Source organism: Diabrotica undecimpunctata, chromosome 7 (assembly GCF_040954645.1).
Source record: "Diabrotica undecimpunctata isolate CICGRU chromosome 7, icDiaUnde3, whole genome shotgun sequence".
NCBI lineage: Eukaryota > Metazoa > Arthropoda > Insecta > Coleoptera > Chrysomelidae > Diabrotica > Diabrotica undecimpunctata.
In genome coordinates this window covers 120,706,392-120,724,458 of record NC_092809.1, presented here as the reverse complement: position 1 = coordinate 120,724,458, position 18,067 = coordinate 120,706,392, and positions in this window count along the sequence as shown.

Sequence of the window (18,067 nt, the reverse complement as noted above, 5' to 3'; positions counted from 1 at the left end):
AATCGAAAGAAAATAGTATTTAGTAAATAGGTTTAGAAAAAATAATAACTCAAACAAAACAAATCTAAATTAGTAACTGAAGTTTGATCACAAGTATTCAATTAATACTGAAATATTTAACAAAAGAAAAGAACAAAGAAAACTCTGAGATGCAAAATAGCTCAGTCAAAAGTCAATATAAAATTTTAAATTTTGCTAAGATTCTGGATCTCAGATCTCTTATTAAGATTGTTATTATCACTCTTGCTGATATGTACCATCTCTAAGAAAGTTCTCTTAAATTTATTTTTCTCTCTGGCTAATATTTTTACATTGTTGAAATCTATCTTATGGTCTAGATCGATAGTATGCTCTGCCAAAGCACAAGTAGGTTTGTTTAATCTACAATCACTCTTATGAGAAATAATACGGCTAGACAGATTCCTTCCAGTTTCACCAATGTACGTGGATGGACATTCAGTACATTGAATGCAATAAACAACATCTGTAGTCTCTAGAGTGGTTAGGGGTTGTTTTATTTTGCTATACAGCTGACGTATGGTTTTGATGTTCTTGTTAGCTATTTTGATATTCTTAAAGTCTTTAAAAATCTTAGTGAGTTCAACGGTTAGTTTTGGAATATATGAAAGGGCATAAAAATACACACTTGTTGAAGCTGAATTATTTTGTGCTGAGGGCACTGATTGTGACATAGTAAGTCTGTTGTTTCTATTAACAAAGGGAACATTAAAAATTAATTTATTAATCAGTCTTAGAGGATATGAATTTTTAAAGACTTTAAGAATATCAAAATAGCTAACAAGAACATCAAAACCATACGTCAGCTGTATAGCAAAATAAAACAACCCCTAACCACTCTAGAGACTACAGATGTTGTTTATTGCATTCAATGTACTGAATGTCCATCCACGTACATTGGTGAAACTGGAAGGAATCTGTCTAGCCGTATTATTTCTCATAAGAGTGATTGTAGATTAAACAAACCTACTTGTGCTTTGGCAGAGCATACTATCGATCTAGACCATAAGATAGATTTCAACAATGTAAAAATATTAGCCAGAGAGAAAAATAAATTTAAGAGAACTTTCTTAGAGATGGTACATATCAGCAAGAGTGATAATAACAATCTTAATAAGAGATCTGAGATCCAGAATCTTAGCAAAATTTACAATTTTATATTGACTTTTGACTGAGCTATTTTGCATCTCAGAGTTTTCTTTGTTCTTTTCTTTTGTTAAATATTTCAGTATTAATTGAATACTTGTGATCAAACTTCAGTTACTAATTTAGATTTGTTTTGTTTGAGTTATTATTTTTTCTAAACCTATTTACTAAATACTATTTTCTTTCGATTGCTTATGTCATGAATAACATTTTGAACTTCCCGCTTATTTCTAAGTTGGTAATACAGTTGGTAGTACTCAAAATTCATAAACAGTATCTTGTGAGACGTTAATTTCAAAGTTGTTTTTTGTATTTTCTCCTAACTATTTAAACAATAATTGTCCACCCACGTTCTCTTTCTGCTCGTGAAATGTGACTGAAATCAAGACTGCAGCGACGACTGTTTTAACATGTCGTCCTTAATTTTGTTTTTAACTTTTTACGTATTTAGAAATTTTAAAGTGTTTACCACGAATCTTACATTCGGGTAAGTTTTTTATACTTTTTATAGCCTTTTTTTTGGCACCATTCAAACTGTTTAAAACATAGTAATTTTCTTTGTAGACCTTGATAAAGGTGGCAAAAAACCACCGAAAGCTTGGATTCAGAATAAATAGTACGCCTTAGCAAAGCTCTGTTTTTATTGACTACCACACCCAAAAGAAAAGAGTATTTACATATATATATATATATATATATATATATATATATATATATATATATATATATATATATATATATATAATGAACACCTTTTTATCCCTCCCCGTAATATCATCAGAAACCAAATTGACTACATAACTATCACTGAGCGTTACAGAAATGCAGTAAAGTCTGTAAAAACTTTTCCTGGGGCCGATGTTCCATCTGATCACAATCTGTTGTTAGCCGAAATAAAATTAAAACTTAAACGGATAAAGCAACAACGGTCCTATAACAAACTGGATATGCATTTTATTAGAAACAATAGCCAGACGATTGCAAACAATATAGAACGTAATTTAGAGAATTATGAACAACAAGAATCCATCAAGGATCATTGCAACCAAATTAAAACGATTATAAGCAACTTAACTCCAAACTTAAAAGAGAGCAGTCAAAAAAAAGCAACAGTGGATAAACGATGAGATTTTGAATTTGATGAAAAAAAAAACGCAATTTTAAGAACCAAATGTAAAAAGTAATTAATAAAGAGATAAGGACTAAAATAAAAGCTGCAAAACATACATACTTCGAAAACAAATGTTTAGAAATTGAAGAATTACAGGGAAAACATGATTCATTTAATATGTATAAAAAAATAAAAAAAAAGACAGGTCAGAACAAAAAACAGGCAAATAACATCGTTGATAGAGACAGATTATCACTAATTTGCATAAAATAGACAGATCGAAAGAGTATATTGAGGAATAGTTTAGTGATGAAAGCCCCGAGCTTGAAATTAACAAAGTAGTTACAGGACCTGACATAACTATGGACGAAATTGAACAAGCAATACGATTAGCAAAGACCCGAAAAGCTACGGGAGATGAAATACCGAGTGAAATATTAAAGCTCTTCGAAAGTTCAGGTAAAATATCTCTCCTTCATCTGTTTAATAAAATTTATGAAACTGGCTATATACCAACGGATTGGCGGATGTCGACTTTTGTGACGATACCTAAAAAAGCAAATGCAAAAAGACTACCGAACCATCAGCTTGATGAGTCATGTTTTAAAGATATTTCTACGAATTTTGCACTCTAGGATGTACCAAAAAATAGAAAAACAACTTGGTGACACACAGTTTGGATTCCGCAATAACCTTGGAACAAGAGAAGCACTATTTAGTATTCAGGTTATGGTACAGACATGCAGAGATGTCGGACATCCAGTTAATATGTGTTTTATTGACTTTGAGAAGGCCTTTGATCGAGTAAAACATACTGAAATGATAGCCATTTCTTAGCAGGTAGGTATTGATGATAAAGACCTACGCATTATTAAAAATCTTTACTGGCATCAACGTGCAAACATCAGGATTGGGACACTTCTGAAGAGCTTTAAATACGAAGAGGAGTAAGACATCTATTCTGAGTTCGTTTTCAATAAAGCAGTGGATAATGTTCAATGTGGTATAAAAATAACTGGTGTCAATATTAATAATTTGAGATATGCGGATGACACAGTGTTACTTGCAAGCAATTACGAAGAACTTCAACATCTGATTAATAGGATTACCACAACGTGTGATGAATATGGCCTTAAGCTAAACACCGCAAAGTCAAAGGTGATGGTCGTCAGTAAAACGCCAATACAACCGGAACTGATAACAGCTTATGGTGAATAACTGAAGAGAACTAACAGTATTACTTACTTTGGTTGTAATCTAAATGAGAATTGGGACGTGAGCAAAGAAATTAGAATACGGATAGAGAAGGCCAGAGTTGCATTCTTTAAGATGAAGAAACTGTTATGTGCAAACAAAATTACTTTAAGTCTGAAAATTAGATTAGTGAGATGCTATGTGTTCTCTACTCTTTTGTATGGTGTCGAAGGTTGGACTTTGACGGATACACTTCTCAAGAAACTGGAAGCCTTTAAAATCTGGGTGTATCGGAGAATCCTACGAATAAGTTGGGTTGATAGAGTTCGTAACGAAGTTGTTTTGCATCGGATGGGAAAAGTTACGGAAGTCGTCAAAACAGTTAAAAATCGCAAACTTGAATATTTTGGCCATGTTATGCGCCACCCAGAGAGATATAGTATACTCCATTTATTAATACAAGGTAAGGTAGACGGAAGAAGAGGGCCAGGTCGAAGAAGAACGTCATGGCTTAGAAACCCGAGAGATTGGTTTAACAGATCCTCTGCATCTCTTTTTCGAGCTGCCGTCAACAAAATTACTATAGTCAATTTGATAGCCAACTTTCGGAAATCGAGCTCAGCACATGAAGATAGAAAGAAACAAATTCTCATAATGCTATTCATTGATCTTGAGAAAGCATGCGATATAGTTCCTCAAGGGGTTCCAAAGACGCCTTTCTCTCAATTTACAAATGAGTTCCCGTCTAATATGTATGAATATATCTTATAACAGAGGATTGGCTGGGGAATGTATGAGAGTAGTAGGTAGGTACAGGGTAGTGGGTGGATACTTCTCTGCGATCCTGGCTGGGGATAGATCTGCTTTGGGAATAGCACACCTGCCCACGCGAAATCATGGATTTCCCCAGCCTCCTATTCCAGGAGAAACCATGTGAAAATCTAAAGCAATCCCATCTCTACCCTTTCGTCCCCTTACTTCCAAACCAATTCGCTAACACGCTTTTCTAGCATTGCATTTTATTGGCTTAAAACTCAAAAAGTTATTTTCCATGAAAGACGAAACTACTAAACGGCACTAAGTCTCCGGCAGCTCCAACGCCCCCAACCAAGATAGCAGTTGGAACAGGTTTGGAGCTGAGGATGCTAAGAATCCCCGGAAAAAATCAGACTAGTACAAAGAGCAACAAATGCATATTACTTGGTACAATGTTAGAACTCTTATATTAGACCAGAAGATGATGGCACTAGAGGAAGAGCTATAAACCATAAAATGGGACATCATCGACCTTAGTAAAATAAGACAAAGAGGAAAGCCCAAATTACTTTTAAATCAGGACACGTATTTCATTTAAGAGGTGAAGAAGACACTTCAAATGATGGAGAAGGATTCAGTATACATAGGAAGCACACACAAAATATAGTTGAAATTATAATCATACGCCCCGGGATTGTATATCTCATCTTCAAACTAAATGCAAGATTTAATCATAAGGGAATCCAAATATATACTTCAAGAATACCCACTCAGATGAAGAATTTGAAAATTTGTATGAGGACCTAGAAACAGCGTTACATTCCACACCAGCATATTACACAATAATTATGGGCAACTTTAATACGAAAATGGGGTTTAAACAAAAGGATGCAAATGTAGCAATGGGCAAGTATGACATGGCGAAAGAAATGTATGAGGGCAAAGATTGCTGATCTTCTTACATCAGGAAAATATATTCATGATGAACTCTTTTTCCGATAAAAAGCCTTAGCGTAAATGGACTAAATGGACATGGATCAGCACAGATGGCAGTATCAAAAATAAAATAGATTATATCATAACAAACAGAAAAGAAGTAATCAAAGACATCAAAGTACTCAACAAATTTTCAATGTAAAGCGACCAAATAATAATCTGAGCTAAGATACAAATAAATGTCGAATTGAAAATAATAAATATGATCTTTAGAACAAGAAAAAGGAAATGAATTCCCCCCGAAAACAACGAACTGTATGAATATACACTAACCAGATATATACAAGACTTGCAAGAAGTAATAAAATATGTAGATCAAGCAAATGATGGCATAATGAAGGGTCTAAAAGAATCGGAAAGGGAGTGCTGCCAGCCCATTCTGAATCATAAATAAAAACTATTTCAAGATACTAAAGAGTTAATAGGTAAAAGAAGACAGTTGATGGAAAAATACGGCTCTAACTACACAACAATAAAGAAATTATTAAATATAAGAAATAACTAAAATAATTCAGGAAAACAAAAGTTTAAAAGTTTTTAGGCAAATAAACAACATAAAAAGAATTCTCTATAAAGTAAAAAACAAAGATGAAAACTATTACTACTATAAAACTACTTATAAAAAATTACTACTGATACAACTAAAATCCTTGAGGTTAACTAATTCTTTTATGGCGAAATGTATGAGAGCACCGAAGAAAGGCAAGATCAAAATCACAAACCAGAGATCAGAATTAATGCTTGAAATAACTCCATACGAAATCAAAAATAACAAATCACTTGGCGATGACGGAGTAGTGATCGAAACGATCAAACTAGGTAAAAATAAAACTATTCTGGCTTTGGCCAAATCTTGCACCGAATGCATCTACCAAGGAAAAACTCTTACTCAATGAAACAATGCACTCATTATTTTATCACACAGACAAGTAGACATAACATCTAAAAAAACTACCGTCGTATCAGTTTGCTTTCACACATATATAAAATGTTCACAAAAATTATGAAAAAAGAAACACTGAAAGCTAAATTAGACTTTTATCGGCCTAGACAACAAGATTTAGGTCAGGATACAGCACTAACGACTACTTACTAGTGATAAAGAACCTAATAGAGAAGTCTGCAGAATTTTTTTTTCAATTAATTAGTCCAATTAATTAGTCCAATTTAATTAGTCCAATGACAAACACAATTTATTTGAAGATTATGATATAGTAACAATAAAACACTGAAAACTTTGTTTTCAAAACTTCCACAAAATTTATTTACAATTTTTATCACTGATTGATAAAGCTGTTTCGGCTGATTGCCTTTCTCAAGTGATCTGTTTTTGGCATGGGTTTAAACTTTATAGTCTCTAGTGAAATAGGTTGAGGAGGGGAGAACTATTTGTCTCAAGCTGGTCATTCAGAATTATATCTGTGTTTTTTAATTTGTTGATTTCCATAGATTCTAACAAAGATAGCTTAAGGCCTTTATTTTGAATGTGGAGAATTTTAAATTCGTCATTAAAAGAATGATTATGATCTAGAACAGTGGTCGCCAACCTGTCGATCGCGAGCTACCGGTAGCTCGCGGGGGCAATTCTGGTAGCTCTCACAACGATTTTAATTTAAAAAATACAAACTGCAAAAATCAGAGAAGCTTCCGAAAATTCCACAAAAAAATCTAATTGTCATAATATTAAACATAAACAGCGGCAACGTTGCGGTGAGCGATCTGTCCCTGACGCTGACGCCGTCAAGCTAGAATCGGCTATTTATAGAACCGACCAGCCGGACCAGCGCGTTAGTGTTCGAGAACAATCTGGATTGCTTTGAACGGGATAAATACGCACGGCGCGGCGACATTGCGCTTAGTTTAAAACTGAACGCGTAACCAACGTCCAGCGGTTGGGTTAGTAGAGAACAACAAAAATAATATTATGGCAAGCAGTTGTAAGAAGGTAAAGACATACCACTTTCATTCGGAATGGGAAGAACAATACTTTTTTACAGAAGTTAAAGATAAAAATGTGTGTTTGTACACGGAAATATTGAGAGACATCATAAAACTGTACATTCTAATTTTGTTAAACAGTTAAAAAAACAGTTAATTGGACAACAATCAATATTTTTAAGAACAGTCGACAAAAATAAGGCTGCAACTGAAGCATCGTACCGTGTGTCCCAGATAATTGCACAAAATGCAATGCACGAAATGATAAAACACGCGTTTTTAGAAGCTGCTGATTCGTTATTCGCCAACTTTAGAAATAAAGACGAGATAGATTCAGCTATAAAATCTATGCAGCTTTCTGTTAATACAGTGATGAGACGTGTAGAAGTAATGAGCAATGATATTTTTTACAGTTAAGAACTGACTTAGATAACTGTGTTTATTTTTCACTTCAACTGGATGAATCAACAGATGTCGTTGACACTGCCCAGATGGCCGTGTTCGTCAGGTGGGTTTTTAGTGATTTTACGATTAAAGAAGATCTTTTGAAGTTCATTCCACTGAAAGGACACACTACTGGACAGGAGTTGTTTTCTCATTTAAAACATATTATTTCTTCTGAGAAAATTCCAATATCGAAAATGGTAGGCTTGACAACCGATGGCGCTCCAGCTATGGTGGGTTGTGATAAGGGTCTCGTGGCGTTATGCCGAAAAGATGAAACTTTTCCGCAATTTCTCTGTTACCACTGCATTATCCATCAGCAAGCATTATGTGGACATTTCCTGAAACTAAACAACGTTATGAAAGTGGTGGTAAAAATTGTGAAAAAAAAACAAGATTAGAGCTCAAGCGTTACAAAGAAGATTATTCAGAACCTTGGCCGATGAGGTTGACTGTCAATACGGGGACCTACTCCTTCACTCTGAAGTCCGATGGTTAAGTAGAGGACGGGTGCTAAAACGTTTTAATGGTGTCCTATCTGGCATAGTTCAATTTTTCAAACAACGCGATGAACCGACTCCGGAACTAGAAAATTCAATCTGGCTTAGAGATTATGGTTTTCTCGTGGACATTACAGAGAAATTAAACGAACTTAATTTGCAGCTTCAGGGGAAAGACAAAGAACTAGCGGAAATGATTTCTGATATAGAAGCATTTATTAAAAAGACCTAATTAACAGCGATTCCAAGCATTTTCCTATTCTTTCAGAAAAAATATCTCAAAATCCATTAGAACCCTATGACAACAAATATCATGTAGAAATAATTTCTACCCTGAAGAGTAACTTCAAAAATCGTTTTAAGGATTTCAATTAAATGGCTTTAGTAGCGCAGTTTGTTGTTTCACCCTTTATGGAAATTGATATCCAGCAGTTTGCAGCTTGTGTTATGCATAACTTTGGCGAAGACATCGCTGCAACAGAAATGGAAGTCATTGAGTTTCAAAATGATTTAGCCTTAAAATCGTTAGTCTCAAGTACTGAATGTATCTGGCCTATTGTAAGTAAAGACAAATATTCAGTTCTATGCCGTGTTGCCTTGAAAGTGAAAGCATTATTCAGTTCAACCTATGTGTGTGAATCTTCTTTTTCCAATATGAAGTTTATTAAGAACAAATATAGCAATCGACTTACAGATGAACATTTGGATAATTGTATTCGAATGGCTGCATCAAATTATACTGCAAACATTAAAAAAATTATCGATGAGTCTGAGTGTCAGCCTTCTCATTGAACGTGCTTTTTTATTTTTCAATGTTTATGTTTATGATAGTGCGATACTTTTTTGTTGTTAATATTAACTATTTTTAAATCATACATGACATACCGTTGTGGCTGGATAAAAGTTTGTGTTTATTTTTCAAATACCTTCGTTTGATAGGTAGGAATGTAGCTATGAACAAGTACGTACTAGTAATATTGGTTATTTTGTTATTAGTACCTATGTATTATGTATTACCAGTTAAACAGTAAAATAAATACATATAATGATAGATTAACTGTGGAATATTTCATTTACGTTGCGTTACGTGGCTTCCGTGTGGGTAGCTCGCTGTTTATTCCAAAATTAACAAAGTAGCTCAACACATTGAAGAGGTTGGCGACCACTGATCTAGAAGGTGAAGTGCGTATGTAGAATCTGTTTTTCTATTATTGAAAGCCCTTTTATGTTCTGCTATTCGTTTATTAAAATTTCTACCTGTTTGACCAATGTAAGTTTTTGGGCAGTCGCCACATTTAAGTTTGTACACACCACTGTGTAAGTGTTTTTTATGTTGGCTCTTGTTGTTTTTAATATATTTGCCTAGATTGTTATTTGTTCTGAAAGCTGGTAATATTCCTTTCTTTTTTATGTGTTTGGCTATTTTTGTTGATATTTTGCCTGTATATGTAATCGAGCAGAAGGTACTGGTTTTTTTCTCTGGCGGTGGAAATACTAAGTTCAGGGCTTTCTTGTGTAGTTTTTGATTTAACATTTTATTAATTGTTTGTTGTATCCATTGTTTACTGCTATTTGCTTGATGATATTTAATTCTGTCTCAAAATTGTATTTTGACATAGGAATTGCTGTTAATCTATGTAACATACTATGATAGGCTGCCAGTTTATGTTGTGTGAGATGGGATGATGAATTGTGAATAGTCGTGTCAGTATGGGTAGGTTTATGAAATATGGAGAAGTCATGTTTGTTTTTAAGTCTGGTAATTTTTAAATCTAAAAAATTTATGGATTGATTTTGTTCTGTTTCTATTGTAAATTCAATATGACTATGAAGAGAATTAATATACGATAAAAATTGGTCAAGTTGCCTGTTGGTTCCTGTGAAACATACCAGCACGTCATCTCCGTATCTCCATTAATATAAAAACTGTTTGAATATGGGATGTTTTGAAATCTTTGTCTCTAGATGATCCATAAAAATATCTGATAGCAATGGGCTTAGAGGATTGCCCATTATAAGTTCTGCACTGTTGTTTGTATATAATTCATTATTAAATTTAAAGTAGTCCTGGTTTATGCAAACTTCAAGAAGATATAAAATTTCAGATGTTATGATTGGATTTGTATTTTGGTCTAAAAGGTTTTTTACTAGAATAAAAGTTTCTGTAGGTTCTACAGAATTTCTCAAAACAGATTCAAAACAGATTCTACATACGCACTTCACCTTCTAGATCATAATCATTCTTTTAATGACGAATTTAAAATTCTCCACATTCAAAATAAAGGCTTTAAGCTATTTTTGTTAGAATCCATGAAAATCAACAAATTAAAAAACACAGATATAATTCTGAATGACCAGCTTGAGACAAACAGTTCTCCCCTCCTCAACCTATTTCATTAGAGACTATAAAGTGTAAACCCATGCCAAAAACAGATCACTTGAGAAAGGCAATCAGCCGAAACAGCTGTAGTGATAAAAATTGTAAATAAATTTTGTGGAAGTTTTGAAAACAAAGTTTTCAGTGTTTTATTGTTACATAAAATGAATTTCCATCAAGTAACGGTCGAATCCATCAATTATTATGATATAGACTCAATACAGTATAAAGAAATAAACTTAAGAGACGTAATACATAAGATGTATTGAAAAACTGTAATTATTTTAATCAGCAGTCCTAGAAGTTTGAGCTAGTATGCCGATAAATATTCATCGTTAAAATTAACGTGTTCCATTTTATTTTATATTATAGAATGTATATAATAAACTTAACCTATTAGTTTAATTCTTTGTTCGAATAATTTTTTTCTTATTTTTAGTTGTTGTAGCATGATGAATGCTTCGCCACAATCACAGCAGGACGAAACTCTTCATTTATACGAAGCGGCTCGCCTACTGCATCGCCACAAGCCAGGTAATGTAAAATCTCCAATAAATAACCATGAAAGCGACTCTGACCAAACTGTTACAGTTAAAAATCTTTTACAAAAATATATTAATTTCCACCTCCACACATCGTTTCGACCAAAAGTGATATTTTGATTAAAGTTCTACGGACCAGTGAGAACGAAATTCTATCTTCTATAAGTCGTTGGTGAGCATAGTCACATCGTATGCGGAAGATACGTTGAAGATACGTTGTACAAGGGTTTTACTTGATAAAGATGTCCTCCTCTTTTTTTTCTCCTTCGTAAGAATGTAGTGGCGTCATGTAATTTGTTTGACTATTTCTGTCCAATTATCTCCATCGTGTGCGTGTTGGTTTGCTTCGGAGAATGATTAACCAGTCTTGTCCTTTATTTGCTCCGACCATCCTGCTGATCTTTCTCTGGATTTTTACCCGCTAAGGTACCTTCAACTATTATTCGCTCCATAATTTCTCTTCTTTTAATTATATGACCAAAATGTCTCAATATATTTTGGTTGATAGTTGTGATCAGTCTAGTTTTTATGGTAAGTTCTGCTACAATTAAGTTAATGGTGGTCCATGGTATGGGCAACATTCTATGGTAGACTTAGATTTCAAATGCCATTATAGGCTTTGAATCGGCTATTTTTATTGTCCAAGTTTCTGAAGCATAGGTGGAGATAGGAAATATCAATGCTCGAACAAGGCGTAATTTTGTGTTTTTTGTAATGTCAGTGTTCTTCCAAAGTTTTGTGAGTTTGGCTGTTGGATCCTTTTCATTTTCCACTGTTACTAATAACGAAGGCTTAGTAATTAAATTGCCTGACCACTTCGTAACCTGCCATGTTTCTTATCTCTGCTTGGTTGTTTCTGATTCTATCGATGATCATCACTTTGGTTTTCTGCATATTTATTTTCAAACCATATTCCGTACTCACCGTGCCTAGCCTATTTATAATTTGTTCCAGTTTTTCTGGTAATGACGCCAATATAACTTTGTCATCAACATGTAGGTGTTTGACTTTTCTTCATCCTATCGTTGCTCCACCTTGCAATTCCTCAAAAACTTGACGCGCATAATCTGTTTACTATATATATATATATATATATATATATATATATATATATATATATATATATATATATATATATATATATATATATATATATATATATATTAAATAGAATAGGGGATATTATGCATACCTGTCGAAATTCAGATTTTAATTTGAAGTTTTTCGAATCCACATTATTAACTCTTACATTAGCAGTATCATTTACATATATTTTTTGTAATAAATAGATTAGATGTTCTGGCGTACCCATTTCTCTAAGTATATGCCACCTTTTATCTCATTTTACGGTTTCGAAGGCCTTGGAATAGTCAATATTGCATAAATATGTTTGTATGTTAAACTCTCGAGATATTTCGATAATTTGACGAATATTGTAGTAACAGAATTGATTTTAGTCTTTCATTGATGATGGTTAGAAGTACTTTGCTCGCGTGTGATATTAACCCTTACATGCCACTTAACCACTGACATGCGGTATGCCATACCGAGCTGAAAATATATTTTGTTGTAAAACGTGTTTTATAAAAGATTCTTAGAACACCATCTGTGTACCTTCAATTGGGGTTTAATTGTACCTGCTCTCAACTGCTGCAGTTTTAGTACACCTTTAGTCTTTGAGCTACGTTGACATAAAGTTTTCTTGCGGTATCAAGTACCGCATGTCAGTATTTACGTTTTTATAGTTAAAAGCAGTGTAGTGTATTCTTTTGCTGTTAGTATGGCAGTTGTTCTAAATTTAGCCGCAAAACTGTAAAGCTTTCAGATGATGATTTTGAGGCTGTTTTATCTCAATGGGCTGACGAAATACCTAGTGATTTAGAATATTTTAGTGATAGTGATGTTGACGATGCAAGCGAAGAAGTATGTATTGAAAGTTCACACGACACCGGAAGTGAGCAGTCGGAAAGTTCTGAAGACGAATATCATTTAAATGATAATGGTAAGTCATATTTTTATGGCAAAAATCGTTTTAAGTGGTCTACTACAGCACCCTCGAAAAATGTAAGAACTCCGTTACACAACCTTATAACAAAAGTACCAGCTGTGCGGTCCAGAGATGTAAGAAACGGAACTTCATCATTTTTTTTTATTTTCTTATTTCTGAGGATATAATACAAGAAATGCGTAAATGGACAAATAATAAATTACGTGCAATTCGTGAAAACTATAAAAAAATGAATAGACCAGAGCTAAATGAAATTGATGAAATAGAACTAAAAGCCTTTTTGGGATTGCTTTTATACTCATCAGCTTTCAAATCCAATGACAAAGATATAAATTCTATATTTGCTACAAGTGGCACTGGTAGAGATATATTCAGATGTGTTATGTCAAAAGAAAGATTTGCAATATTTCTAAAATGTTTTTGTTTTGATAACCCTCTGGATAAAGAAGAAAGAAAAAAGATAGATCCAACAGCAGTCATTAGTATCATATTTATTATATTCATATCAAATTGTCAAAAACTGTATTCCGTAGGCACATGTGTTTGTATTGATGAAATGTTGGTCGGCTTTAGGGGAAGGTGTAGGTTTAAAATGTATATGCCTAATAAGCCTGTGAAATATGGCATTAAAATAATGTGCCTGACTGATGCACGTACAAGTTACTTATACAATGCCTATATATATGGAGGCAAGGACACTGACGGAACTGGGTTATCTGAGGAAGAAACGAAGATGAATAAACCAACTCAATCTGTTCTTCGGCTTGCTAAACCTATTTATGGAACTAACCGTAATATCACAGCTGATAATTGGTTTAGTTCTATAGAATTAGTAAAGCAGTTAGAAGTAAAGAAGTTAACGTATGTGGGAACCCTCAAAAAAAATAAACGGGAAATCCCTCCGGAATTCCAGCCACACCGATGTAGGCAAGTAAATTCAACTACTTACGGATTTACGAAAAGTTTATCCCTAATTTCCCATGTGCCAAAAAAATCGAAGGCTGTTTTACTTATTTCTTCGATGCACCGTTCAATAGGCACGGATCAGATTACTGGAAAACCAGAAATTATAGCTCATTATAATCGTACGAAAGGAGGTGTCGATACTTTAGATGCCAAGTGTGCCAAATATTCTGTAAAACGTTGTTCTCGCCGATGGCCACTTACTATTTTTTACCGCATCATTGATATAGCTGCAGTTAATTCGCATGTTGTGTACCAATCACTACAAGAAGATAATATGGAGAGGCTAAACTACACAAAGGAGTTGGCGAAACAATTAGTTTTACCTCATCTACAAAGAAGACTCGAAAATCCCAGAATCCCGAGAGAATTATTATGTGGTATTGAACGAATACTAGGACAAAAACGCCAAAAACAAGCAGATTTTGAAGAAAGGCTTGAGAAAAAGAAGACGTGTTACTTATGCCCAAGTGCATTAAAGCGAAAGACTTTTTATGTGTGCTTTTCTTGTGGAAAACCAGTGTGCTTACAGTGTACAAAGAAAAATTGCGGACCTTGCGCGCAAAATGACTAGTTATTTTATTGTAATTTTTGGTTATTGTCAGAATTTTGTATTTTAGTTTCTCATTAAATTTAAATCATTAGCCTGTTTTTTTAACATTATTTTACCATTTGTTAGTTACAAGTAATCAATTTTTCTTGTAATTTAGTTTATAAACGATTTTGTAGTAACGTCCACCATTTTTTTAAATATTATGCATGCATTCATAATATTCTTGAAAAAGTAAAGTTTATTTTACTTGTAGCAGTATATTATGCTACAGCAATGTGAAGAATCATTCCGTAGTTGATATAAAAAACAAATACAGTGATATAAGATAAATTCATATTAAAAACAAAGGAGAATAGGCAACGGTATGACATACCGCATGTCAGAGTCTACGTCCTGAAACATCCACGTCAGTAGTTAAGGGTTAATGCTACTTTACGGTAATTACTGCAATCTGTCGGTGAACCTTTTTTATATATGGGAATAAACGTGAGTTTACCCCAGTCATTTGGCCACTTTTCGGTATTCCAGATCTCATTGCAAATTCTAAGCATTACTTCCGTCACTAATTCTCCCATTTTTTTAAATGTTTCAGCTGTGATTCCATCTTCTCCTTCTGCATTTCTGAATTTTAGGTTTTTAATGGCCGTCTCAATATCTGATTTCAATATTTGAGGTTCTTTTTTATAACTTCTTTGCTCTGTATTATTATCTGAGTCGCTATTAGAGAATAGTATGTCGCAATATTGTTTCCACACCTCTACGATACCATCTGGGTTTGTTATGGTATTTCCACTATTATCATTGATGATCTGTTTCTGATTTTTTTTATTAAATTGATGTTTTCGGTTTTCTGTTGCTGTGAGATGGAGTTTTTAGTGGAAATTCAGTTTGTTTGTACAATTTTTAGAGGTTCAGTGGCGTTCGTCTTTGATGACTTATATATTTCAACATATTGTCATCGAATGATATATTTTTTTTAAAAAGCTAGTTCATGATGTAACATTTTCGTCAGGTAGAAACTGCTCAACAATTATTATCAAGATTATTAATTCCTAATGAAAGACAAGCTAGAGTTGAGACTGACAATCTGATTAAAAAAAATGGTTAACGGTAAAGGCTTTATAATGATTATTTTGTTAACCTGTTTTCGTTTTAGAATACCTAAAATACTTTACAATTGGGATATAGCCGATTAAACTTGCACCGTCTTTTATACAACATAAAATAATTATAATAAGAGTTTCAAATTAATAAGAATATAGACAAACCCGGATTCATAAAAGTTCGAATATTTTCTAGCTTTCGACAATCTTCAAAACATCAAATATTCATTTCCTATATGAATTTTATTTTCTACAATAATGAAGATGAGAATGATGAAGATGAGCCTGTAGAAGACTTGATTAGCGGATACTACTGTACCTATTAATCTGGTGCAAGAACTGAGGGCACTTGTGCTTATGTAACCACTGTGTTACGATTTTTAGGCTTTGCAGGACATCAATCCAGTGTTAAGTATCCTGATAGGTCGTTATTTAATAGCACTTATGATGCATCTAACCGAAATCAGCAGAATCTGAACATACAGATAGTTGAAGATAACTTTAACCTGAATTTCTAATAAAAGATTGAAATCTATCATAGAATGATCTTAACCGGTTGGACTGAGAACGTTCTTGCCTTAATTGGCTATTTGATGATTTTTTTTTAATCTTAAAAATTTTTTCTATACCTAATAACGTAATATTTTAGGTAATATCGATGTAGCGACTCTTCATTTTTTTTAATAATGATTCAGCTTTTTTTTGGAAATCAAATGGTGCTGTTGCCATGCTTAGATCAGGTATTTATTATGCATGCGTAAAAACGTAAGATGTCACTCTGGCAGCACATTTTCTATCACTGTTCTTCAGTTTTTCGAAGACTGCTCGGCGGTTTTCTGAAGAATAAAATACGATGCATCTATTTTTGAACACCTGGTTTAAGCTAAACCCAAGGAAGTTGTACACCTGGAAATTTCCACAGGATTCTGTGAGAATGATCGTATGTAATTAATCAGATTAATTACATCCTAATAAATAAGAGGTATAGGAGCAGCTGTACACCTGTCGAAACATACCCGGGGGCATACCCATAAATTCTTATCATGTACCAGCTGCAGGTAATTTCAAAGTCAGAATGACGAAGGTTCCAAGTAAATCGATGAAAAGTATGATGTCAGAAAACTGAAAGATCCCAATATTCGACTGAAGGTGAATAAAAACCTTAACACAAAGGTGTTAAAATGCAGAATTTCAGAAACTATAGAGGAAAGTCTGACCATCATACAAGAAACAGTGGGAGAAATAAAAGAACACCACCTGAAGAAAGATACAGAAAAACGAAAATCATGGATGACCGATGAAATAATTAAATTTATGGATCCAAAAAAAAACCAAGAAAATCTCCAAGAATCTAAGAGAATACATACCATTGTCAGAAAAAAGATAAGAGAAGCCAAAAAGAAACAAAAAACAGAACAATTTCAAGTGATAGAGGAGTATCAGAGTCGATATGATAACTTCAATATCCATTAAAAGGTGAAGAAAATAGCTGGAAAGTTCCGAAAATGCAACAGCGAAAAAATAACAGATGATGAAGACAATCTTGCCATAACCATAGAAGATAAAAAGAAAGTATGGGAAGAATACTTATAGAAACTTTTCCACGGCCTTAGAACAATACAAGAACCCACCATTGAAGAAAATTCAGGTCCCAAGATCCTACCAGAAGAAATTCCGGCAGCTGTCAGACAAATAAAGGACGGAAAGACACCGGGACTTGATGGAATTCCTGCATAACTGCTGAAGCTATTACATGCAGAACAAATAAAAATAATTTAACCTTTAAAAAAAAATACCTGAAGTATTTAATGAAATGTATTTGACAGGAAAAATACAGTAAAGTGGCTCAAATCATAGTTCATACCATTGCCTATAAAACCAGAAGCAAAAGTTTGTGAAGACTATTGGACCATAAGCCTAATGAGCCATCTGTTAAAGCTGTTTTTAAAAGTTACCCACAAAAGAATTTACCGAAAATGCGAGGAAAAAATTGCGCCCAATTATTTTGGATTTTTGAACGCTGATGGTACGAGGGAAGTTTTATTTAGCGTGCAGGTATTGTTTCAGAAATGTAGAGATGTCAGCTGTAATGTTTTTACATGCCTGATTAATTACAAGAAGGCTTTCGATAGAGTCAGGCATAAACAAATGATGGAAGTGCTGAAAAGGACAGGGATTGACGAAGAGATCTAACAATAATAACTTACCTGTATTGGACTCAATCAGCGGTGCTCCGAATAGATGGAAAATTTACAGAGCAATTCAAACTCTTAAAAGGAGTGAGACAGGGTTGCATGATTTCACCACTGATATGCAATCTGTACTCGGAGTACATTTTTGAAGAGGCTCTAAAAGATATTAAGGAGGGCATATCAATAAATAGAGTCAAGCTCAATAACCTGTGGTATGCAGATAATA